This window comes from Acomys minous, assembly GCF_964271855.1.
Source record: "Acomys minous genome assembly, chromosome: 17".
Taxonomy (NCBI): Eukaryota; Metazoa; Chordata; class Mammalia; order Rodentia; family Muridae; genus Acomys; species Acomys minous.
Genome location: NC_140500.1, coordinates 35709799 through 35737343, shown reverse-complemented (window position 1 = coordinate 35737343; position 27545 = coordinate 35709799). Strand labels below are relative to the sequence as shown.

The window sequence follows — 27545 nt, the reverse complement described above, 5'->3', positions numbered from 1 at the left end:
TTATTTGAGAGCGAACAGTCTTATTGATGCTTGAAATTCACTGACCTCCCCATGCCCAAGATGAAGACATCTTTAATCTCAAGGTAAGATGGGTTTACTTTTGCACTGTAAATTTTGTGAACCAATTTAGAGAAGAAGATTCCTTACAGTGACATCTGCTTGGTATGCATTGTGACCGAAGTGTAAACAAAATAAAAATATTGCTTGTCCATCAGGCCGTGTTTCAGTTTGCAGGGCTAAGATTATGAGTCAGGGTATCTGTGAGATTACCCCCAAATCTTTTTACTTGGAATTACTTTTTATTCTGCAAACACACAAAGCCCAGTCATTCTGTGGGCAGGCAACACATTTTGAAACAGTGGAGATGGAAAGTGTATATAATGCTTCTCATGATCGACCACTATTTTCTTCCAGGAACTGCTAGGTTTTCTCGCAGAGAGATAAATTCAAGTGCAGTGGAAACGTCCACATTCTCTGCTTTGTAAATCTGGTGGCAGCTGTGTTCGTTTCCCAAAGCCACACTGTTTAGAGAGCAGCATAAAAAAAGGAAATTCTTTACCTAGAAGGCTTGTTTTGTAAACATCACTATTCCAAAGGGGGCTGCAACTGCATCCGTAACACGTGCTTAAAGTGTGCATTGGAAGCAGATGTACCAAGATCCTGGGATTAGATAAATGTTATGGTGAGTCTAAGATTGGTTTAGATGAACACTTTATGATGCATTTTGAAATGCGTCTTTCATACCAGAATTGTTTATCATGATAGAAATAGATATTAACTCAAATATCCAAAAGTGAGCGAAGAGTTAACTCCTGCCCATGACTTCATACCTTAGCCCAAATCATGTGCTATCATGACAGGCCTGGTAACCTGACAGATGTGTAGTTATGCTCACAGCTTTAAAATTTACATTTCAGTATACTTTCAAGGATATATATGTTTATCCTGCTTTTTAATTAGTGTGTTATGTGCGTTTCCCCTTCTGCCGGTGCTGTTTTCATAAGCATCAATTTAGATGTCAGTATAATAGAGATATTTTGGTTCACAGGACCTCTCTCGGGCTGTTGTTTGCGTGAACGTTTGCTTCTTGGCCGTTGACGTGCGGTGCTACCACAGGGTCTGTGAATGCAGGTGTCGCTCATGATTGTCTACCTGTCATCTTCATTTCCTCCCTTCAAATGGCCGATGACATCACAAAATGTACTTCTTATTCTCAAAACCTTGTCTCAGTAGCTGCCTCCAGGTGCAGGCCAGTTGCGTTTGCTGTTTCCTGCCTACAAGGTGTTTCACCTTAATCACAGCTGGGCCACCTACTGCTTGCAATTGAGGTGCTTGACTCAAGATATTACCCCATTCAGACAGTCCTGTTCTGACTATTTGCTGTGTGCTGAACTGTGACACCCTGAAAATTCTCACAGAGAGAGAGAGGGGGAAGGAGGGAGGGAGGGAGGGAGGGAGAGAGAGAGAGAGAGAGAGAGAGAGAGAGAGAGAGAGAGAGAGAGAGAGAGAGAGAGATGTTCAAGTCCTGATTTTATTTCACTTGGAAACAGGATCTTCCCAGATGCAGGAGTAAATGATAGCTTATTAATATTGTCTGTAATCCAGTGACTTAAGTCCTTACAAGATGAAAGTTATTAAGGCAGACACAGACAAAAGACAGTCGTGGGATGAAAGAGGCGAGGAGTGGAGACTGACTATTACTAAAGCTACCAGAAGATGCAAAGTTGCTATTAGAGGTCGCAGGGTTCTACCCACAGCAATTTTAGAACTCTAAAAGTGTAAAAGATTGTATGTCTGCTGTTTTAAACTACTTGATTTGTAGTATTTTGTTATAGCATGACTAGGATACTAAAAGCCATTTCTCTCTCTCTCTCTCTCTCTCTCTCTCTCTTTCTTTCTTTCTTTTTTTTTTTTTTTTTTTTTTTTTTTTTTTTTTTTGAGACAGGGTTTCTCTGTGTAACAGCCCTGGCTGACCTGGCCTCATTTTGTAGACCAGGCTGGCCTCAAACTCACAGAGATCTTCCTGCCTCTGCTTCCTGAGTGCTGGGATTAAAGGCATGTACCACCACACCCAGCATTTCTTACTTTTTGTGGAGACTGGTTCAATGTCTCCCTTACCCAAAAATCTGAGGACACTCAAATTGCATATGTAAAATGGTATTGTATTGCCGCAAGACTTACCTCATCCTTTTGTTTATGTCACATCTCAGCTGCTTATACTAAAGGATGAGATAGAACTGATATACTTATGTCTATTACCTTGTTTTCTGGTTTGCACAGCAGCCTATGAATATTTCTGTTCATTTGTAGGTTTCTCTCTGTCTGTCTCTCTCTCTCTCTCTCTCTCTCTCTCTCTCTCTTTCTCATTTGTGTTTGGTCCTTGGCTTCTCTGTTTAATAAATGTTTGTTTTTCACCCCCTGGAATGTAAGCTTCCGGCTAACAGGAGCTTTGTCTGTCATTCTCCACTGTGCCTGCAAAACACATTTGTAGTAAATGAGTTCCCAGTGAGAAAAGATGTGTCAAACAGTGTGCTCTGTGCTTCCTGTCATCCCCCTGCATCTTGCCTCTCTCAGTGATCAGGAGGCTGGGAGCTGGCAGGCCCACCTGAGAGCAGTACTGATTTTAAAGTGTTTTTTGTGGGTGTCTGAGACGTGAGTTCCGAAAACTGTTACCCATGGCAGGACATTCTAGAAGGTAATACCTCCTACCAAGGAAGCCTGAGATGGCAAGAAGAAAGATTAAATCACATCCAAACAAGGCAATAGAAGGATTTCAGATTTTCCTTACTGACTCCCCTGTGATGCAGAAATGCAGATGACTTAAACTGGTTGCAGAGCCTCCTGCCTTTGTTGTGGGACTTGATTTTTATTTTAATGTGGTACAATACATGGTATTAGGTGTAGGAACCAGGCCCGACTGGGCTGCCTGCCTGTCTTGCTGTTTCATGTCCTCTTTCTAGCAGCTTCCGTGTCTGTGTTTTTGTTGGTCAGCTGGTCATGTTTACTGCTCTGAGAACGCACCCCACCCCTCCTCGGGACTTTTCCTCCTGTGTGCAATTACCTCTTGAGGGATTTCACCTTCGAGTGGTATTCCTGTTTTGCTGCCTATAAGAAGGCTCTTTGAATACTAAATAAAGGTTAAGGTTGAGGTTGTTGTAACTGCTGCTGCTGCTGCTGGTCTCTTAGCATGAAGGACCTGCTGTGTTATTGTGTGTGTATGTGTGTGTGAGTTAAATCTGCAGTCCCTCGCCCTTGACTCGGTACCTCGGTGGTGCGGGTGCCACAATTAGGGTTGATTCTAATCTCATTTCCACACAATTCCTTAATTTCCATGCAAGGAGCCTCTAAAGAGTCTTTTTCTTTCTCATAGAGTTAAATTACCATCTATAGATGCAGCAGTAGAAATAGCCTATAGGTGTGTTTACCATACTGTGAAAGAAATGCTGGGCTAAGATTGAGACACAAATGTTTATGACGATTTTTTTTAGGCAATATTTTCTATCCTTGAGGCTATACTCTCTCTAGCAAGAGGGAAGTAGTGAGAAGGTGAGAGAACGGGGCTCCAGAGAGCCATTTCCTTACCTCACTGAGAGTTCAGATGTTTCTGAAGTAAGACGAAGAGGCTTCTGAAAGGCTAATATCTTTTTCCTTTTTTAAAACTTTCCCTCTCTGATGGATAAGCTACCATGGTCCTATTGAACACAGGACTCTTTTGTACCCAGGCTCTTCCCAGCATTCTTTCCAACTCTTCCTTATATGAATACTCTTTCTACTGCTTGCCAAGTTGGGACAGTGTGAAGAGAACATTTGCTGTTGATTGAGGTAAGGGTTTACAGAATAACTTTGAAAAGAAACCATTGAGATAGATCCGTAAAGGCTGCTATTCCAAACTCTCTGCAGCATATGTTGTTACTTTAATAAAATGAGTAGAAAATTTTATTACTTTAATAAAATCTTACTTATTAAACTATTAAGTTTCATATGCTTAAGTAGGTGTTATTTGCTTAATAACTGGCTCATGGTAACTGGCTCTGTGTTTTTTCAGATATTTGGTCGGCTAGTTTTATGTCATCTTGAAAGAAGGATAGGGAGAGAAAAATTTCCCTACTAGTTTGTCCTGTGGGCAAGCTAGTGTATTTTCTTGACTGATGATGGCCGTGGAAGGACCAAGCTCACTGTGTTAACCCTTCCTTGGTGATTCTGGACGTTAGAGTAAAGCCGCCTGAGAAAGCCACAAAGAGCAAGGCAGCAAGCAGGACTTTGGCATGGCTTCAGCATCAGTTTGGGCCACCAGGTTGCTGCCTTGAGGTTCTGTTTCCTGGGTGATGGTCTACCCGCTGTGTGATGAAATAAACCCTTTCCTCCCCAAGTTGCTTCTCGTCATAGTGTTTCATCACATCAGTAAAGACCCTACTTGAGATAGTAGGTGAAGACTACAGATGTCCTGTTCTTAGGGCTTTGTATACTCATGGTTGCTTTCATAATGGGTTTTGATTTTGCACTAATGCAGTGCCAGATGCCAACTAGTGGTACATAGATGCAGAGTAGCATCACAGGGCAAAGGAAGGTGTAGAGGACTACCATAAAACCAACTAGACATCCGTAATAATCCTGCTCCCTCAGTTGTATGATCCTACCAGGCAATTCAAATGAAACTAAATACAGATCACATTCATATGAGCCTTTCAACCTGGATGTTCTAGCTTCACTTTAAATATACACATTAGATTTTGTTCTTCACTTCATGAAAAGCAACTCAATGCTTTTTTTTTTCTTACTGGAAGTAAGATATATATCCTTATCATGTGAGTTTTCTCTCAACCATATATACCAGGCTTCTTTCTGCTTCTTAAAGCAAAAGCTCATTTTTGTTTTATGCCTCTCATCCTTGCTTTTCTTTCTCAGTGCCACTAGACTGACATTAGGATATATTAAATGTTTTGTTTGATGACTGAGTGAATTTATAGTGACTAGAAATAGCTAGGGATGATGGAGAGGTGTGGCCCTTCTTGCCCTCGCGTTATGATACAATTTCACTTAGAATATCTAAGAGCTTTCATTTGTTAAGCTGGTGTCTTCAGCTTGTACCCAGAGAAATGTTTTCAGAAGCAGAGGTCTTCATCAAGGGCTCTTTGGTGAATTGTTGTCATTTGGAATTGAAGTTTGAAACTCATTCCTCACAGAACATGCCAGTGCTAAAGTAGTTCCTTGTGGTGATTTCAACACGTGCACTAGATGAAGACACTGAAACATTTACGAATTTGAAAGCTACGAGATCCTAGAGGATAACCTACAGGGTCAAGTGCAGGATACCCACGGGGTCAAGTGCAGGATACCCACGGGGTCAAGTGCAGGATACCCATGGGGTCAAGTGCAGGATACCCACGGGGTCAAGTGCAGGATACCCACGGGGTCAAGTGCAGGATACCCACGGGGTCAAGTGCAGGATACCCACGGGGTCAAGTGCAGGATACCCACGGGGTCAAGTGCAGGATACCCGCGGGGTCAAGTGCAGGATACCCACGGGGTCAAGTGCAGGATACCCACGGGGTCAAGTGCAGGATACCCACGGGGTCAAGTGCAGGATACCCACGGGGTCAAGTGCAGGATACCCACGGGGTCAAGTGCAGGATACCCACGGGGTCAAGTGCAGGATACCCACGGGGTCAAGTGCAGGATACCCACGGGGTCAAGTGCAGGATACCCACGGGGTCAAGTGCAGGATACCCACGGGGTCAAGTGCAGGATACCCACGGGGTCAAGTGCAGGATACCCACGGGGTCAAGTGCAGAGAGATCATTCACGGGTGCAGCAAAGGTTGTTTCCATCCGACTGCTAATTCAGAGTTCCAAGTGCAGCATTTGACAGAAGTAGCAGCAACAAGCTGTGGCTGAGGGAACAATGGGGGGCCGTGCATCTCTCAGCTGGGAGTGTTAAATTTCTATGACACTGGACATTGATCAGAAATAGCTGTTTTATCAGGATGGCTACCCAAGGCTTTGTAGATTCTGGCTATTGCTCGAGAGGTGGCTTTATACCGAGTTAGATCTATTTAGTTTTTTTTTTTTTTTTAACTATGATGTTGAGGACTGGGAAGGTCTTTCTCTTTCCAATCTTGAAAAATATTTGCATTCAGTGGTTCAGAAAATTATGTTTAGAGCAAACTATTTTATGACAAAACTGCCCAATGGAGTTTTTTAGATTAAAATTAATCCAGACTTATAGATTGTGGCATAAAAACATATGATATATTATTCATTGTAAGAACAGAGCTAAACCTTTATATTTTATGCTTAGTCCTGGTAAACAGTAATGCATAGGGCTATTCAGTTTCTAAGGCATTTTATTTTATTATTTGTTGCATGGGTCTCTCTGTCTCTGTCTCTCTCTGTGTGTACGTGCACATGTGCATATAGTGTATATATTCTTCTTAGTGTGTGTGGTTGCATACTTGTGTGTTTGTTTGAAGACCACAGGCCAATGTGACGAATTGTTTCTTTCATCACCCTCCACCTTTATTTCTTGAGACAGGTCTTCTCACTCAGCCTGGAACTCATAGACTTCGAGGTTGGCTGGCCACTGAGCTTCAGGGATCTTTTTCTCTTTGCTCTTTCCTTGCAGTCCAGTGGCTCTACATCCTGGCAGCATGCCACCACACCTGATTTTTTTCTGTGGGTTCTTGGGATCAATACTCATGTCCTTTTGCTTACAAGACAGTCACTTTGTCTACTGAACCATCTTCCAGTACCATGCGCCTCTGTGAATAATGGTGCTATAGGAGATAGTGTATAAATGCCTTCATCCCATAGTGGGAGTTAGTGAGGATGCTGAAGCTGAGTATTACCAAAATTAGCTTTAAACCAGCCATCTATTTAATAAAAACCTGGGGAGTTAATTAAGGCTGCATTACCGACAGTATGTTCTGGTCACAGGTCATGGTGTAAAAAACATACTTTTAATGAGCTGTTGAATCATCTGTGAACAGAGGCTTAGATGGTGTCTTTGCTGTTCCCTTAGATGTCATGAGCAGATCTGAAGAGGCTTTGTGTCCACAATCAGGCAGGCTGCTCCTCAGCTGTTACCGGCAAGTGGAACACCTGCTCTTACTGCAGCTCACAGCAGTGGACAGAGGGTTAGAGAGAACGTGAATTTGAGCTCTTAAAGACCAGTGGGAGCTTTTGAACTTTGGAGCTTGCACTCTGCTAGCCTGCCGGTTGTTGTTAAGTCACTCAGAGGCCCCTAACAAAACAGTTGCCAAGACGGGAGGAAGTGGGCAATTTTGCGTGTCACCTGTGTGCCTTCCCCAGTGGTGAATGGATCAGTTACAGTTTCATTTTGTACGTTCCCATTTGACTTAAGCCTTCATTTAAAAACAAAATTTTGTTTTAGAAAAAATAAAAATATAAAAACTGCTTAACGTATCAGTTGGTGTGCTTAGATTGGAAGTATTTCTCGGTTGGGTCAAGGGCTCATTTGTGTGATCTCAGGATTAATACATTTTAAATAGAGTTATTTTTGCTAAGGAGAAGGCAAGGCCAAATTTACGAATTAGTCTTTTGAGTTGGCGGTGATCATTCATCACAAGTGGGACAATATAAAATTATAGATCTCCCTTTTGCTTCCTTTAAAATATTATTTTTACTGTGAAGGTATTGCCTTTACACATTGTAGAGAGGGTGAAAAATATTGTTGTGCATAAAGACACGAGTAATTCTTCCCCATTCCCATGGGCAGCAAAACTGCATTAGAGAACATTTCCTTCTAGGCTTTGTCCTGGGCACATATGTGTGTGCTTGCATATTTGCTGGCACGGTGGAGATAAAGTTTTATCTTCTTATCCTTTTGTTTTATGCTGTAAGTCTTTTTCCTTCATTAAAGGTTCCATTGTATGGATGGGGGCCGTAATTTATTTTACTACTGTACTGCTTTTGGATACTGTGGCTGTCTTAAATTTTGTATTCTTATGAATAATGCAGGGTGCATCTTTGCAAGAGAAAATGTAATAGCATCTCTTGAATTTTCCATGGGATGCAGGTCTGCAGGTGTGAATATTGTGTAAGGGGTAGGGAAGGGGTGAGTATCTCTAAACCTTTTCCTACACTGTGCCCAAAACTGTGGCAGTGTGCGCTGTTCACAGAGCAGGGTCACCACTGCTGTGCCTGTTTGGCGGGAGACATTGTCACAACATTTAAAACATTTTTTGACGGTTGATTTATTCATTTAATACAATTTTTTAAGCACTTAGTATTTACCTGGATTAGGGAAGTCTCGGCTGAGGTTTTGGCCTCTCTCTCTGTTCTTCCTGCTTGTGTTGTCACTTACTTTCAATGAGATTAAACACTGGAAGAGGGAGCAGTACCTCTTCCATGGCCTATTTTTTTTTTTTTTTTTGTGGGCCTAGGAAAAAAAGAAACAAAACTACCCAAAGTTTCTCAAAAATAGTAAGTGTTTTTGAGTAGTCAGAGTGTATACTGTACATAATGAGATAGAATTACAGGTCTTTATCTTGACCTTGATATTCATGACAAATACTCTGTGTTCAAGGTGTGCAACCTATTCCTGTGAACCCATTTCTCCTCATGGAAGACAAAGCTGCACAGAGGTCTGGTGGCATTCAGGAGGATGCGTGGTGGCGTTAGCTGCTACATGGGAATCACGGGGCCATGCTGAGCAGTTCTGTGACCTTGGGCGACTTAAACTCAAGGCTTTGGGTGGCTCCCGTTCCATTGGTCCTGAGGATTAACAAAGGCTCAACAAGCTTGAGATGCTGTTACTATCACTTCATGTATGCATTGTATCTCAGGACCAATCACAAAAATCAGGCCCCATGAACTACATATTAGGGTCACTTTGATTTTCAAGTTTGCAGCTATCACATCCAGTAAGCTCTCCCAAGGAATTTCCTGTTTTGTGTTGTCCTTCCTCACTTATTTTTCCTGGCGCCTTCATGCACCAGCCTCTTTCCTTTCTCTAGGCAGGTAAAGGTGCACTCAGACAAACAGCCCTCACTCTGCTGATCAGTCCCGGGTTGGAGTGCACTGATGACCTTTGTGTATGTAACAACATGGCCTCTGTCATGTGCGTGCTGGTTTTCTGAGGCCTGGTATGTCTCAGAGAATCATAATATTTTGTGTATTCCATCAAAATGATCACCCTTTGCTTTCTTCAGTGGTTAAGCATATTTTTGAAATGTCCATTGTTGTTTCTAGTTTCATGACTCTTGGACATGTTACAAGAAATCTCCCTATCCTATGCTTACAAATGAATTTTCCTAGCTGTCCTCTGATTTCCCTTCTTCTGTGCTCATATACCAGAAAAAAAAATGCTCATGGGTATGAGTCAAGTATAGTTGGCTAAGAGACTGTTTTGGCTATATAGTTGGCATTGCTTGCTAAGTTTTTGTTTTTATTTATTTTTATTTTTAAAGAGAAACTCTGATAGATTGGGTGTGGTGTGTGTGGTTATAATCTCAGCACCTGTGATATCTTAATACATGTGTAATTATCAGGATGTGGGGTTAATTAGCTTATCCTTTAACTCTGATGTGCATCACTGTATTTGGAGCAGGTTCCTCTCTTCAAGCTATTTGAAAGTGTGAAATAAGTTCTCATTGACCATAGCACCCTGCTGGGCTAGTTCACAAGAATGTCTGTGTTTTATTTCCTGACTCCAGTCCTTTACCTGCTCTAGTCTCTCGAGATGACTATCCTACTTCCTGCATCTATTGCATCTTTCTATTTAGATGCAGGTTATGTGTAGACACAGAGAAAACGGCATCCCTTTTCTGCATTGCTGTTCCTAATGTCTGAACAGATGGCAGATTGAGTTACCAAGTTGTCACTGAGTTCAACCTTTCCATTTTCTGAGTCAAGGAAGCTTTTATATGAATTCCTTGAGCGATCTTCTGGAAAATTATATATTATTGATAAAGCTTTGGCATGGGATATTGACTTAGGCCTATTCTTGCATTTCGAGGAGCTCCTAATTAAGCTAGTTTATATGAAAGGCCTGATGTACGAGACTTGGAGTTGAATGTATTGATTTGCATATTGATTTCCTTCGAATCTGGTGCTTGCCTCTGTACATCACACCAGAACAGACTCTACTTTGTTTTGATAAGGAAGATAATTCAGGCAGTAGGGTTTATGGCTTAGGCTGTTAAATTGCAAAATAAAGTGAAAGTTGTCACCCATTTCCTTTTATAGCTTTGGGAAGAAGAGTTCAGACTAAAGTTAAAGTGACTAAGCTGCGTATTTACAGGGTCTGTCTGTTTACCTTGGGTTAAACAGCAGTTTTTAAGCTTTAAATTATCTTCATTTAGTTTCGCAGCAGTGTGGCTTCTCTAATATACTCAGACTCACCTGGGTGGCTTTGGTCAAAGAGATTATTAGGTCCCTCCCCAAATCCCCGATCTACTGGGTGTGAGGTAGGGTCATCATACACACATTCCCACGTGACATGGGTTCTTGCACTGGTTGGGGTGGTCACACTTTGAGGCTGCTGTTCTGAAGGGGTCTACAGGCTGTGTGCCACGGTGCACAGTTATACAATGTATATTTTATGGGAAAGTGGTGAATGCAAGTGGAGTCTGTTTCATCATAGCTATGCTAAAATAGCTGCAAAACGTTTGCTCTCTATAATTAATAATGTTTAGCTAGCATGCAAAAATCAACTTTATTGTGATATTTTCATAGATATTATTGTATCCTGTATGTATTCACTCTCCTCAAATATTTATTCTAAATTCGTGGTTTGGAGCTATGGGCCCTATAGCAATGTACAGAACACACAGATGAAGCTTTTTCCAGTCTCGCTACATCCTATTTGATAATGGGAATATTCTTTAACGTGCTTAACACCTAGTTTGGGGATATTTTCTGAAAGTTTTGGATCTCCATGATAGGATCTTTCAACCTCTTCCTGGTTCTTACTCCTGGTTATATATTTCTTTACGAATGTCTATGTCAGTGTTTGTATGTCTTCCCCATCTAAATTTGAACACCAAGGTATACATTGTGAAAAATTCAAACGCAATGTATTGTTTCCAGATTCTACATGTCCACATGGACCAGTCTAGGACCACACACTGTCTAGCAATTGCATTCACACATTAAAAAGAATCAGTTACCCTTCTCTTTAAAAAACAACCAACACAACACAACACAACATAACAAAACACAAAACAGTAACAAAATGGAGATCTGTAAGTCCAATATTCCTATTCTAAAGAGTCTGTATAAGTGTACCATGCAAGAAGGAAATATGCCAAGCTTCCTCTAAGACATTCTTTTAGAGAAGACACATATATCTCCAGTAAGCCTCCATTAAAGAAATACAGGGTTAGAGAAAAGGCATCTGACCAAGGACAAAGAGACAGTCAAGTTTGAATACTCTGCTTGTTGGGAGACAGACCTGTGGTTCTTTTATATTTCTGCATGTGTCTATATGTCCATATATTGTGAATTAATCTTCCAGACAGGTTTTTCATGGCTATTTCCTTGATGGATGACTTTGGAAGACAAAAGCTGTGTCTAGCTCTGGAGCAAAAGCAGGTCCTGTTATTGCCCGTCATAAGGGGTTTTAGGCCCCTGGATTTTCATTCCATTCCTATAATTCAGTTAACGGCATGTGAAAGGACCCCACCCCCTGTTACCCTCCCATCATCCTTTGCGACTGGGTTTAAGGGAGGTGACGCTGGCACGCTGACGCTCGCTTTGCTGTGGGTATCACTCTTTCCTTCTGTGATCCAGGAGCCACACATCTCTGATGAACATTCATTTAAGTTGATAATGACAAGATGTGATGGAGTCTGATTTACACTCAGAATCCTAGACTCACCAAGATAGAAAAGATGTTTTCTTCAAGGCTGCCAAATACAAATAGCCAAGACACTAAGAATATAACATTTATATAATTCCTGAATGTGTCACGGTTCTTCTTGCTATAGGTAGTTTATTGTACATTTGTGTAACAATATAAATGTACATGTAAAAATAAAAACTGTTTAATTAATTAAAAAAGAGTCCAGTGGATTTAGTTAGTAACTTACTAGCTCTACGTAGGAAATATATGAAGAAACCCTCTATAGTTACTGATGCTCCTTCCCACGCTGAGCACCTGTCCTAAACAGGCTCTGTGGGGACTGCAGTCTCCTCTTGTGGAGAAATTATTTTGTGATTTTGCATTCTGTACATGCACTAGCATTTCTCCACTGAATTTCATTAAGACAAAGCCTATGTTCATCTTTTTAATCTCTCTTTTCTTTTTCTTTATTTGGTGGAGTGTGTGTGTGTGTCCTGGTATGTGTATATGTGTGTACATGTATGTGTTTTTGTGTGTATGTATGTGTGTGAGTATATATATTTGTATGTTTGTGTCTGGCTTGGTGTGTTTGTGTGTGTGAGCATGTTTGTGTATATATGTGTATGTATAGGTATGTATGTATGTGTGTATATGTATTTTGTACATGTATGTATGTACGAGTTTGTGTGTATATATGTATTTGTTTGTTTTTGTGTATATGTGTGTGTGAGTTTTTATGTTTATGTGGAGTGTGTGTGTATGTGTGTGTGTTTGTATGTTTATGTAGAGTGTGTCTGTGTGTGAGTGTGTGTATATATATGTATGTATGTATGTATGTGTGTGTCAGCATGTGTATATGTGTTGTGTATGTGAGTGTGTGTATATGTGTGTGTGTGTCAGTATGTGTGTATATATATGTGTCTGTATATGTATCTGCATATGAGTATGTGTGTTAGTTTATATGTATGTGTAAATATATGTGTATTTGTGTGTCTGTGTGTCTGTGCATGTTTATGTGTGTATTTGTGTGCCTTTGTGTGTATATTTGTGTGTGGGAGTGTCTTTGTTTGTGAGTTTATGTGTATATGTGCATGTGTATGTGTATAAGTTTATATATATGTGTGTATGTGTATGTATGTCACTTTGTGTCTGTGTGTCTGTGTACGTATGTGTGTTTATATGTGTGTGACTATGTATGTGTGTGTTTGTGTGTGACTATGTATTTCTGTGTCTGTGTATATATGTATATATGTGTATGATATCTGTATGTGTGTGTGCACCTGTATGTATATGTTTGTTTTTGTGTGTGAATGTGTACATGTGTCTGTATGTGTTGTTTATGTGTGTGTGTGTGAGTGTGTGTATGGATGTATGCATGTGTGTGTTTATGTGTGTCTTTACATATGCATGTATATATGTGTTTGCATCTATGTGTTTGAGTGTGTGAATGTGTATATATATATGTGTGAATGTATATGTGTATGTGTTTTTATGTTTCTCTGTGTATGTGTGTGTACGTGTGTATGTGTTTATGTATGTTTGTTTTTGTGTGCCTATATGATTATGTATGTGTATATATGAGTGTGTCCATGTGTATTAGTGTCTGTGTGTCCATGTGTATGTCTATATGTGTGTGTTTATATGCATGCACATTTGTGTCTCTGTGTTTATATGTGTGTAAATGTGTATATGTCTGTGTACTTGCATGCGCACCTATGTATATGTGTATGTCTATGTGTGCATGTGTATCTCTGTGTATATATGTGTATGTGTGTGTACATGTGTGTGTGTGTGTGTTGTTCTGAGGTGTTATGGGAATCCTTTTCCACTTTGCTCTTACTTTATTTTTTCAGATAGGATCTTCCACTGTATCTTAAGCTTGCCTACTTGGCTAGGTTAGCTGGCCAGAGCTTCAGGGCTCTGTCCTCTCATCTTCCTCACTAGTTACAGGCCCTTGACTCTGTGACTGAGTTCTGGGGCTCTGAGGTCAGGTCTTGGTGGTCACACTGTACCAATGCAAGCAGCTCCTAACCCCAAGCATCTTCTTTTCTTTTCTCTCCTATTCCTTTCTGTTCTTTACTTCTGACAAGTTAGTTCCTCATATACTGTGAGAGCTCGACATGCATTCATCAAACAAATGTTTATTGAATATTTTTGAAGGCATTGAGTCTTTTTATGTTAGCTTGTGTTGCAAGTTAGATATCTTGGCATGGATATCTGGCAGAGGTAAGCACAGAGGATGCTAAATACAGCACACTGCTGTGGTCAATACCAGTGAAAGGGAGACAAAAATACAATTTTTGTAAAAAGTTTAATTTTCAAGGCTCACAGCCAGTCTTGGTGGGGAGGGGCATTTTTTAAGAGTTACCTTGACCTAACACAAAAGTCCAGGGACTTTATAACACCTCTGATAAAGCCTTGGATATAGAATTCCTCAGGTGTGAGGTGAAACCATGGATATGGGACATGCTAGTGGATATATGCCAGCACCTGGGGTAAGAAGTAAGAGGTGCATCGCATAGTTAACAAGAGCCCCCTTCAGTATTTTATTTCTGAATACAAAAAACAATGAACATATAATTTGAATCTTGGAGTCCTCTCAGGCTTTTGTAAAAACATGTTACAGACCAGGGAACTGCAAAGCAATAAGGAGTCACCCAAGCCAGGAAAACAAGTAGGCCAAGTGTACATCTTCACCCGAGTCTCTTGCACAACTCTGTAGCAGACTACCTGCTGTAGCCTCTCTTCTATCTCTGCCTGCATCCCGTGGGCCCCCTGAGCCATTCCTTTCTAGCCTGTCCCCATTCCTAAATGTGACCTTTCAAGACCTAGAAACACCGGTGCAAAGATGGTGACTTATTCTCTTCCCATGGAGGAATGGCCTAGGTAGCCCTCTGGGATCTTCTTTGTAAAGACATGAACCATGTACTTCAAGTTTTAAAATAGAACTGCCATATGATCTAGCAATTCTACGCTTGGATATGAACTACACACATATATAAAAGTTCTTGCTGAACCAAATATACAATATTAGCAACACACATAATAAACCATTTTAAAGGATATATATGTTAGCTCATTACTTGTGCTGATGATATATATATATATATATATATATATATATATATATATATATATGTATAAAAATATCTCCAAACTCAAGATAATACAATTTAAATTTATGCATCTTTGTACCTTAGTTAACTCTTTTCTGAGACAAGGTCTTACTATGTATAGTTATGTGCCACCATGTGCAGTTCATAATAAATTTTAAATTAAAAAGTATTTTATGTGTATGTGTGTTTTGCCTCCATGTATTCTATGTACTGCATGCATGCCTGATACCATAGAGTCCAGAAAAGGACACTGTATTCCCTAAAATGGAGTTATATATGGTCATGAACCACCATGTGGGTGCTGGGAATCAAAACTAGGTCCTTTGTAAGAGCAGCCTGTGCTCTTAACTGCTGAGCCATTGCTCTAGGCCATCCCAAATAATTTTAAAGAGAAGTCCAGTTTTATATAGATAATATTTTCTTGACATGAAAAAGAACTTCAACATTTATTTCTTACTTCTCCCCCACTTGATTTCTATGTCACAAATATACTGTAGTCCCTAGGAAACATCTGACTTCTTCATACGTTTTAACTCTGATTCTTGCTGCTGCTTTGGGTGCCAGGAAGTGCATGTCTCTACCCTGCAGTGTTCATGGTTTTCCATCCGAGTCTTAGTGTACTTTGAGACTCAAATAAAATAATGCATTTTCTACAAAACATTTTCTGAATTTCTCCTCCGATTCTTCTTTCATGCCTCTTTGTACTCTCTGTATTTTGAAGAGACTTTCACTTACCAGTTTCTTCTTTGCTGTAATTTCTTTACATCTGTGTCTCTCTTTTACATCTGGGTTGAGGCCTTTTGGTGGGCGGAAGCTACATTGTATTCCTGTATTCTTAGACTATGTCCCAGGGCCTGGCCCCAGTGGTGTACTGAGCTGTCTCATAAGGACTTTTAAGTGGTAGACATTCAAGTTAAAGAGATTTTATGAGTAGGATATTAAACAGAAATTATTAAAAGTTAAGTTATACAAGGATATGACCAATTATGCTATTAAGGCAATATAACTATAAAGACAAATATTTGTTTTAATAGTTATAGATGTTTTTGTAACATTATAAAGCAAAGATGACCCTCAGAACTGCCCTGTCCTGATTATTTTTCTATCTTTGTCAGTCATACACTATTTACATATTCAGTGTCTGTATAGTACTAGGCATTGAACCATTCTTCCCAGTGCTGTGCTCAGTGAGCTTTACTGGGACCTTGATTTTCACCACAATGGAAGAAGAATTTATCATAAGCTCAGCCAGTGGACTGATAGGAAGAAATCCCTGCTGGGTATATAGGTGATGCACAATGTGAGATGAAGTTAAGAGTAGCTTTGGAAAGCTTTGTCTAGACTGGTCCTGAGCGCCTTAGGGCTGGAAGTTTAGAGTAGGTAAAGCCTTCATGGATCGTGGGTCTTCATGGATCTACAGATGGTCCTATGGACATGAGATCATGATCAATAATTTTGACAATAATTTCTGTTGGTAGTGTTTTCTTGCACTAAGGAGTAGGTGGTACCTGGTATACACTTGTCAGGATTTTCTATTTTATGTTTCTGTTTCTTAGCTACCGCCAGAATCTGGAGATACCTTTGGTAGAGTGTCAGCTGCGGGAGAGATTGACTTTTCTGGTATATATTTTTAGGTGAAACTTGAAGACAGAGGCCATGGGCGACTGCATGAAGTTTTCCTTTCAAATATGATTCATTTTGACTGCCATATGGCAATGTCATGGTACACATTTAATTTTTCTAAATCGTAGAATGTGAATAGTTGTAGACAACATAAATGGTAAGTGACAGTGTCGCTTAGGGCACTAGAGAGAAAGCTTTACTGGAGAAGTCAGGAGCCATATCTGCAACACCACCAGGCACGCTGCAGAACAGGGCAGCTCTGTTTGCATATATGAGTCTGAGGAGCCATCGAGACTCTTGACCATCTCAAAATATATTTCCTTATTCTCCCGCTCTATAGAACCACACAGGAGACATGATATGAACAATGTCACCTTATGCTTATTTATTTATTTTTATTAAAAATACATTTTATACAGTTTATTTCTTTGGTTGCTTCCCTCTACTCCCATCTCCTTCCTGCCTTCCCTTTTATCCAGATCCATCTCCTTTCTGTCTCTCATTATAAAAAGACAGACATCTAAGAAAATATAATAATATTATATGAGAAAACAAAAATAAACACATTGGAATAGGACAAAATAAACAAACATGAGGAAAAGAGTCTAAGAAAAACCACACACTCGAACACACACACACACACACACACACACACACACATACACACACACACACACACACACACACACACACACACACACACAGAGAGAGAGAGAGATGCGGAAGGCGACATTTAAAAACATTTATTTATTTATCAATTCATTCTTATTACATCCCACTTTCATGCTATTCCCTTCCCCTATGACTGTGACTGAAGGGGACCTCCTCCCCCTGTATATGATCATAGGGTATAAAGTCTCTTCTTGGTAGCCTGCTATCCTTCCCCTGAGTGTCAGTGGGCCTCCTCATCCAGGAGACATGGTCAAATATGGGGTACCAGAGTTCATGTGAAAGTCACTCCCCACTCTTCACTCATCTGTGGAGAATGTCCTGTCCCTTGGCTAGATCTGGGTAGGGGTTCAATGTTTACTGCACATATTGTCCTTGGTTGGTGCCGTATTTTGTGGACCCCTGGGTCCAGATCTGCCTGTCATAATGTTCTACTTATAGGTTTCAAGGACCCTCTGGATCCTTCTATTTCCCCATTCTCCCATACTTCTCTCACCTAGAGTCCTAAATAGATGTCCTCATGTCTATTCCACTTTTCTGGTAGATGAAGACTTTCATGGGACATCTCCCTTGAGCTAGTGTCTAGTTATAAGTGAGTATATACCATCTGAGTCTTTCTGCTTCTGGGTTAACTCATTCATTATGATCATTTCTAGTTCCATCCATTTGTCCACAAATTTCAGAAATTCTTTGTTTTTAATAGCTGAGTAGTATTCCATAGTGTAAATTACCACAGTTTCTTTATCCATTCTTCTACTGAGGTACACTTAGGCTGTTTCCATGTTCTGGCTATTGTGAATAAGGCCACTATGAAAATGATTGAGCATATGTCCTTGTGTGCTGGTGCATCTTCTGGGTATATTCCAAGGAGTGGAATAGCTAGGTCTTGAGGAAGCCCTATTCCCAGTTTTCTGAGATAGCGCCAGATAGATTTTTAAAGTGGCTGTACTAGATTGCATTCCTACCAGCAATGAAGGAGTGTTCCTCTTTGTCCACATCCTCGCCAGCATGTGGTGTCACTTGAATTTTTGATCTTAGCCATTCTGATGGGTGTAAGATGGAATCTCTGAGTCCTTTTGATTTGCATTTCTCTGATGACTAAAAACGTTGAGCATTTCTTTAAGTGTTTCTCAGCCATTCGATATTCCTTTGTTGAGAATTCTCTGTTTAGTTCTGAGTCCCATTTTTCAATTGGGTTATTTGGTTTGCTGGTGGTTAGTTTCTTGAGTTCTTTATATACTTTGGATATTAGGCCTTTGTCAGATGTAGGGCTGATGAAGATCTTTTCCCAGTGTGTAGGCTGTCACTTTGTCGTGTTGACAGTGTCTCCTGCCTTACAGAAGCTTCTCAGCCTCATGAAGTCTTATTTATTAATTGCTGATCTTAAGGCCTAGGCCGTTGATGTTCTGTTCAGGAAGTTGTCTCCTGTGCCAATGTGTTCCAGGCTCTTCCCCACTTTTTTCTTTTAGCTGATTTAGTGTCTCTGGTTTTATGTTGAGGTCTTTATCCACTTGGACTTTGAGTTTTGTGCATGGTGACAAATATGGGTCCAATTGCATTTTTCTACATGTAGACCTCCAGTTAGACCAGCACCATTTGTTGAAGATGCTATCCTTTTTCCATTGAATGGATTTGGCTTCTTTGTCAAAAATCAAGTGACCATGTGTGTGTGGATTCATTTCTGGGTCTTCAATTTGATTCCATTGATCAACCAGCCTATTGCTGTGCTAGTACCATGCTGTTTTAATTACTGTATGCTTATAGTACAGCTTGAGATCGGGTATGGAGATTCCTCTGGAGGGTCTTTTGTTGTATAGGATTGTTTTTGCTATTCTGGGTTTTTTCTTTCTCCATATGAAGTTGAGAATTGATCTTTCAATGTCTTTAAATATTTTGTAGGTATTTTGATAGGGATTGCATTGAATCTGTGGATTGCTTTTGGTAATATGGCCATTTTTATTATGTTAATTCTGCCAATCCATGAACAAGAGATATCCCTCCATCTTCTGATGTCATCTTCAATCTCTTTCTTCAGAGATTTAAACATTTTTTTCAAACAAATCCTTCACTTGCTGGGTTAGAGTTACTCCTAAATATTTTATATGGCTTGTGGCTATCGTAAAGGGTGTAGTTTTCCTAATTTCTTCCTCTGCATGTTTGTCATTTGCATATAGGAAAGCTACTGACTTTTTTGAGTTAATTTTGTATCCACCCATTTTGCTGAAGAAGTTTATCAGCTATACGAGTTCTCTGGTGGAATTTTGGGGGTCACTTATATATACTATCATATCATCTGCAAATAGGAATAGTTTGACTTTCTCCTTTCCCATTTGGATTTCCTTGATCTCCCTATGTTGTCTTATTGCTCTGGCTAGAATTTCAAGAACTATATTGAATAGATATGGAGAAAGTGGGCAGCCTTGTCTGGTCCCTGATTTTAGACTAATTTCCTTGAGTATCTCTCCATTTAATTTTATGTTGGCTATTGGCTTGCTCTATATAGCCTTTATTATGTTTAGGTATGTGCCTTGAACCCCCAGTCCCTCCAGAACTTTAAACATGAATGGGGGTTGGATTTTGTCAAATGCTTTTTCTGCATCTAAGGAGATGATCATGTGATTTTTTTCTTTCAGTTTTTTTATATGGTAGATTACATTGATGGATTTCCATATATTAAACCATCCCTGCATGCCTGGAATGAAGCCTACCTGGTCATGGTGAATGATTTCTCTGATATGTTCTTATATTTGTTTTGCGAGTATTTTATTGAGTATTTTTGCATCGATGTTCATAAGAGAAATTGGTCTGAAATTCTCCTTTTTTGTTTGGGTCTTTGTGGGGTTTATGTATCAATGTGACTGTGGCCTAACAGAATAAATTTGGTAGTGTTCCATCCATTTCTATCTTTTGGAGTAACTTGAAGAGTATCGGTACTAGCTCTTCTTTGAAGGTCTGGTAGAATTCTGCACTGAAACCATCTGGCCCTGGGCTTTCTTTTGGTTGGGAGACTTTCAACAATTGCTTCTATTTCTATAGGAGAAATAGGATGGTTTAATTTGTTTATCTGCTCTTGATTCAATTTTGGCAAGTGGAATCAATCAAGAAAATTGTTTATTTCCCTTAGATTTTCAAAATTTTTGGCATAAATGCCTTTAAAGTACTATCTTACGATTCTTTGTATTTCTTCAGTGTCTGTTGTTATGTCTCCCTTTTCATTTCTGATTTTGTTGATTTGGATAATGTCTTTCTGCCTTTTAGTTAGTTTGGCTAAGGGTTTGTCTATCTTGTTGATTTTGTCAAAGAACCAGCTCCTGGTTTTGTTGATTCTTTGAATTGTTCTCTTTGTTTCTAATTTGTTGATTTCAGCTCTGGGTTTGATTATTTCCAGATGTCTACTCCTCTTGGGTGTTTCTGCTTCTTTTTTCCCAGGGTTTTCAGATGTCTCGTTAAGATGCTTATGTGAGATGTTTCCATTTTCCTTATAAAAGCACTTAGTGTTATGAATTTTCCTCTTAGAACCTCTTTCAATGATTCCCACAAATTTGGGTATGTTGTTTTTTCATTTTCATTGATTTTCAGGAAGTTCTTAATTTATTCCTTTATCTTTTCCCTGACCTATGTGTCATTAAGTAGAGAGTTATTTAGTTTCTATGTGTGTGTAGGATTCTTGTTATTTCTGTTGTTGTTGAAGTCCAGCCTTAAGCCATGGTGATCTGATAGGATACAAAGTATTATTTCAATCTACTTCTATCTGTTGAGGCTTGCTTTGTGACCTACTATGTGATCAATTTTGGAGAAGAAGGGTACTGGGGTACTAAGAAGAAGGTATAATCCTTTGTATTTGGGTGAAAAGTTCGGTAGATATCTGTTAGATCCATTTGATTTATAAAGTTAGTTAATGTCATTATTTCTTGGCATGATTTCTGTTTCAATGACCTATCCTTCATTGAAAGTGGGGTGTTGATGTCTCCCACTATTAATGTGTGGGGATCGTTGTATGGTTTAAGCTTTGTTAATAGTTCTTTTACAAAAGTGAGTGTCCTTGTATTAGGAGCATAGATGTTCAGAATTGTGATGTCATCTTGGTTGACTTTCCCTTTGATGAGTATGAAGTGTCCTTCCACATCCCTTTTGATTAATTTTGGTTGAAAGTCTATTTTATTGGCTATTAGAATGGCTACACCAGCTTGCTTCTTGTGACTATGTTTTTGCTTGGAATATTTTTTCCAGCCTTATACCCTGAGGTAATGCCTATCCTTATGGCTGAGATGTGTTTCTTGAATGCAGAAGAATGTTAGAACTTGTTTATCCATCCATTCAGTTAGTCTGTGTCTTTTTATTGAAGAATTTAGTCCATTGATGTTGAGAGATATTAATGACCAGCGATTGTTAAGATCCTTAATTTTGATGTTAGTTATCATAGGGAGTTTATATAGTTGTGTTTTGCAATGGTGTAGTTATCTATTTCCTGTGTAGTTTTGGTTGTACCTTGTCCCTTGGGGTGAAGTTTTCCTTCCATTAATTTCTGTAAAGCTGGATTTGTGGAGAGGTATTGTTTGAATTTTGTTTTGTCATGGAATATCTTGTTTTCTCCATCAATGGTTATTAAAAGTTTTGCTGGATATATTAGTCTGGCCTGGCATCTGTGGTCTCTTACAGTTTGCAGGATCCCTGTCTAGTCCCTGGTGGCTTTTACAGTCTCTGCTGAGAAGTCGAGTGTAATTCTTATAGGTTTGCCATTAAATATCACTTGGCCTTTTCTCTTGCCAATTTAAATTTTTTTCTTTGTTCTATATATTTTGTGTTTTGATTATTATGTGATAGGAAGTTTTTCTTTTCTGGTCTATTCTATTTGGTGTTCTGTAGGCCTCTTGTATGTTTATAGACATCTCCTTCTTTAAATTTGGGAATTTTTCTTCTATGATTTTGTTGAAAATATTTTCTGGGCCTTGGAGTTGGGCGTCTTTTCTTCCTCAATGCCTATTATTCTTAGGTTTCGTCTTTTCATGGTGTCCTTGATTTCTTGAATGTTTTGTGTCAGAAATTTTTCTGATTTAGCATTTTCTTTGATGGTTGCTTCAAGACTTAAGATTGTATCTTTTAGGCCTGAGATTCATTCCTCTATCTCTTGAATTATGTTAGAGAAATTTGCCTCTGTCTTGTTTGCTTTCTTCTCTAAGCATTCTCTTTCCCCCTTTTCTTCTGTCCAGGTCTTTATCATTGTTTCCATTTTCATCTTCAGAGCTTGAACTGTTTTATTGATTTCCTTCACCTGATTGGTTGTATTTTTCTGCATTCCTTCCAGTGACTATAGGCCTCTTTTTTTTTTCCTTTTTTTATTAATTTGTTCTTGTTACATCTCAATGGTTATCCCATCCCTTGTATATAGGCCTCTTTTATGTCTTCTATTTGTTTGGCTGCCTCTTCCTGCTTTTGTTTATGGATTTTATTTGTTTCCTCCATTATCATATTCATTACTAGAAATTTGAGGTATTTTTCTTGTATTTCAATTGTGCTTGAGTTCTCCAGGTTGCTTTCTTTGGGATAGTTGAGATCTGGAGATGTCATATTGTTTTGGGTTTTGTTCATGTTTCTATGCTAGCCTTTAGTTCTCTTGATGTGTCTGATGTTGGGAGGTATCTTCTGGGGTCCTTCACTGGTCATTGAGAGCAGCTTCTTGGTGAGTACGTTTAGGCTGAGGTCCTTTGTTCATGGTGGTCAGGAAACTATTCCCTAAAAGAGGCAGGCACTCTGGTTTTGGCTCCTAAAGACTTTACTTCACACCCTGGGTTCCCCACTGAGTCAGCCAAAGTAGGTGCTGGTCCTCTGCAGCTCCACTATCAGTTTGAGGTAGAGTATGTAGAATCGGTTTTCTTATGTTTGGCTGAGCTTTGAATATCCTGTCCTCAAGCCCTGGGGCTTTGGGTCCTAGGCTCAGGTCACCCTAAACTGCCTGAACCCCTGTTGGCTTCTAGACATTGTTTATGTTCCTGCCTGTTCCAACTAGGTAGTGGAGCTTATGTTCTGCCTGCCAAGGAGAGAGGAACTACTGCCTTTTGATTGTTGCTGGTTGGCTAGATATTTGCTCTATCTCCTCTGACCTGCCCAGCCACTCACAAGAGTATGTGAATTCCAGCTAGGCTGTGGAACCTGGCTAGGTTGGGACAGTTGTGACCAGTTGTGCCAGGATAGTCTTCTGGGTCTAGATGTTCGGTTTCTGCCCAGCCCTGGTCAGAGGGATGTTGCAGTCCTTGACTCCTGGCAGTGTCTCTGGTCTCAGATCACACCACTATGGCTGTGTATCCCTGATTTCAGCAGCTTGCAACTTGCAGGCAGGGTCCAGACCAGGTTCTGGGGTCTGGATTGCTCTCTGTTGAGTTTCCTTCTCAGAGCTCACAGCAGCTGGGGACTGTACCCACTACTGACTGGGTGCCCAAATGGCACCTAAGCTTTCTGTGTGCTTGGGTGGGTCAAGGGTTGGGTCACAGGTCCCAATCCACCCTTGCAGCTTTCCCTAATCCAGGGGGATTGAGGCACCCTTGCCTCAGATTCAGTCCCAAAACTGAGTTTGCCCTCCAAGCAAAGCTACCGAGTTTCCTTCTTGGGGCGTGCAGCAGCTGGGAATGTACCTACTGCAGACTGTGTGCCCGACAGGTGCCTAGGCTTTCTGTGGGCTTGCGTGGGTCAGAAAGCTACATTTTTTAAAAGTGAGGAAAAAAAACCCTTTATTTTCATATTATAAATTCATACTTGTAAGTACAATTTGATAAAATAAAAATCAGTGAACAGTAGTTTCCAATATCATTTATATTGTTATCACCTTAAGATCACTCTTTAAAAATGTTGCTACTTATCTAAAGATTGGATTGATTTTTATTTTTCACAATTTATATGTAAAAACATTTTATTTCTTAGTAGTTTCTACCTGTAAAGTGAAAATTCAATATCCTATTTTTAAGTACACTAGCCTCAGGGAAGTTCTGATACAATGCCTCATGCCATTGGAACAGGCAATTCATGATCTAATAGACTTACAAGTGAAACTATTGCTAGGTGTGGATTCGCTGGAAATCCTTAGACAACTGAGGAGAATGGAAACAAATGGGGCCCACTGGGTTTTGAGTATTGCAGACTTACACAGCTATTGGCACTAGAAATATGGCATGGGGTTGCTTTCTTTGGTCCCTCATTCAACAGATAATGCTAAGACTCTTAAAGGAGCCAAAGATGAGTAAGATTCAGCCACTGTTGCATTTTTTTTTTACACATAGATATCCAGTTAGACCAGCACCATTTGTTGAAGATGCTATCCTTTTTCCATTAAATGGATTTGGTTTCTTTGTCAAAAATCAAGTGACCATACAATGGGGAGGCCTGGTGGCACTCAGAGGAAGGATAGCAGGCTACCAAGAAGAGACTTGATACCCTATGAGCATATACGGGGGGAGGAGTCCCCCTCAGTCACAGTCATAGAGGAGGGGAGTAAGGGGAGAATGGGAGAGAGGGAGGAATGGGAGGATACAAGCAATGGGATAACACTTGAGATGTAATATGAATAAATTAATAAAAAAAATTCAGCCACTGTTCACATGACGCTCTGGGCAAACGAACAACTGAAAATGGAGCAGCACTCTGGCAAACTGAAACACAGGACTGTGATCTCTTCCTCCCCAGCACAGTTTAGCTGGATCATTTACTTTTGCCAATAAGAAAAAATTAATGCCAACTTAAATAAAGGAATCCAGGCCTTAGTACTGTCCCTTAGAAAGATCTTTTGTGTGTCTGTCTTGACTACTGCTCCCTAAGGCCTTTTCCTATGCCAAAGCTTACTTTTCCTGCACAACTCTCCCTGGCACAGCTTCTATACTAATATATATATATATATATATATATATATATATATATATATATATATATATATATTAACAGCCTTCCTCTTATTGCCTTGAAAGATTCAAGAGATGTTTTTCTGATCTATCTGTTGGTGCCTGCCCATCTTTGAGCCAGTCCCCCTGTGTTCAGTGCCAGTGCCATTCTCATTGGTCAAGTCCAAGTCACATGACCTTTAGTGCTCTCCCCCCACCCCGACCTCTGCCAGCTTCATGTGCTGAAAGTAGGAAGGGGTGTGTGTGCCTTGAATGGGAGAGCATGGAAACTACCAGCTGTACCTTAAAGGAAGGGCTTAACAGGGATATCACAATTATTTGATGTCACTTTGCAGGACGAAAAGTCAAATAGAGGAGAGTGGTGAAAAAGAATGTAGAAGATGGACATTTTGTTCCAAGGCTCTGAAAGTCTGGTGGTTGATTTGAGTGGCTAACAAGGGTGTGTACCAGGGAAGGACTTGAGATATGCCTGGAAAGCAGATAAGATGAACATAAATGACCTGTTAGGTAGGCTAGGCTGAAAAATGTGTAATTTTCCTTCTCGGTGCTGAAGAACCAATGGAAGATTTTAAACATGGGTTTATGATATGGTTACCTTTGGCAGGTGAGAAAACAGCTCTGGTGACAGAGGCCAAGATAGATTAAGACACAGAGAAGCTGGGCTGTTGGAAAATGGGAGGGATGTGCTGGCCTAGGATACTATACTCTGGCGGCCAGCTCCCAGTGGGCAGTGTGATTCAAACAGCGCGCGGCTGTCTCTGGAAGAATGCTCATAGACTCTCAGAGTTTGTTCACTGAGGGAGATGGAGGGTAACAGCATACCACTGTGCATTTGATGGCTCTGATCTCAGCTACAGGCAATGAAATATTATTAGAGGCACTCCTCCTTTTATTTCTAAAAAAAGAAAAGAAAAGCATTTAACAGCCTGTACTTCTCTTCCTATTCACTCCCTATCACCACCATCATCTTATTATTTGTTGACCAGCATCTAGCCTAAATGATATTTTAAGATGTCTTCCTTATGTATCAGTAAAACTGTGAAGCATTTATATTTTACAGATAACATGGTTTTTAAAAGGAAACTTTTGCTTGAAAGTGTCACGCTAGAGACCAGGAGACCAAGCACTGTAGCCATGGCATGCCACTTGCTCTTTGGTCTGGGGTTATAAATTTTTATCTCATTTTCCTGGGCTTCACTTTTAAAGCATAATAATAGAAGATGTTAAATTGAACTGCCTATCTTTAGATTTTCTACTCTTAGTATATGGATGAATAGATTAATTTATGGTGCTATTAATCTGATACCTTTCACCAGACATAAATTCAATTTCCTACATTCAGGCGTGACTCTATAGGGGTGGAATAAGGAAAGATCTCAGGTCACAAATTATGCCATTAAAATTGGACATGGATGCCTGAATGACAATGAAGAACAAAATTAATAGGAGAATATTTACATGATTAATTTTAAATAGACAGTCAATCAATATTGTCTTTAGATATATGGCAATAAGGAAGGAATACAACTCAATTCTGTGAGATAAGATCTCTACCACCTCTGAAACACTTAACAAGGGTCCATTTCTATTTTATGTCTCTGACACTTAGACTTCTATTCCCAGATCTTTTTATTTTGTTATGTGTATGCATGTATGTGCATCTCTCTCTTTCTCTCTCTCTCTCGTGTGTGTGTGTGTGTGTGTGTGTGTGTGTGTGTTTTGTAGTTTGTGTGGTAGTGCATATTGACATGTATGCATGTGCATTTAGGGGCTTGAGGTCAACTTTGAGTATGATTCCTCAAGAGCTATTCATCTTTTAATGATTTTTTAGAAACACTCTCTCTTATTTGTACCAGGAAATCACCAAATAGGCTTTGCTGTCTGTCCAGTTCAACTCCACCTGTCTCTGCCTGACCACACTGGGATTACAAGCTTATGCTACCATGTCTTCTTTTTAAGTGGGTTCTGGGAGTTGAACTGAGGTCCTTATGCTAGCATGACAAGAATTTTACTGATTTTTTTTTTCAGCTCTTTTTTTTTCTTGTTTCTTTTTTATTATTTTGAGACAATGTTTCTCTGTGTATAGCTTTGGCTGTCTTGGGACTCACTCTGCAGACCAGACTGGCCTCAAACCCACAGAGATCTGCATGCCTGTGCTTCCTAAGTGCTGGGAATAAAGACACGTGCTACTGCCCCCTGGCCTCAGCTCCCTTTTAATGTACGGTGCTGTTCTAGAGGACCAGGTTGTGTTTGAACTGCCTCTGTTTGCATGGGCTTCTGTTTCTCACTTGCCATTTTACAAAGTCCAATTGAAAAGTGACCCCCAAGTTACCATGTGTTCCTGTCTTCCTCTTTCCTCACCCTTCTACTCCACATATCCCATTAGTCTACAAATATTTTCACAAGTTGTTTCCTCTGGTAAATACTTATATGAGTTTATTTAAAATGC

At 39.8% G+C, this 27545-nt stretch overlaps 1 protein-coding gene across 3 annotated transcripts in view; it reads left to right on the top strand.

The window, feature by feature from the left end:
• The window catches only part of LOC311588477 (uncharacterized protein), a 170875-nt gene that overhangs the window by 14090 nt on the left and 129240 nt on the right, over positions 1-27545 (top strand). For 2 of the 3 annotated variants that reach the window (XR_014776215.1, XM_084766153.1), the window contains exon 2: positions 10-83. The exons of the other annotated variant lie outside the window; for it this stretch is intronic. The gene's annotated coding sequence lies outside the window, so the exon portion shown is untranslated. The remainder of the gene's footprint in view (positions 1-9; positions 84-27545) is intronic. 3 annotated transcript variants of the gene reach the window in all.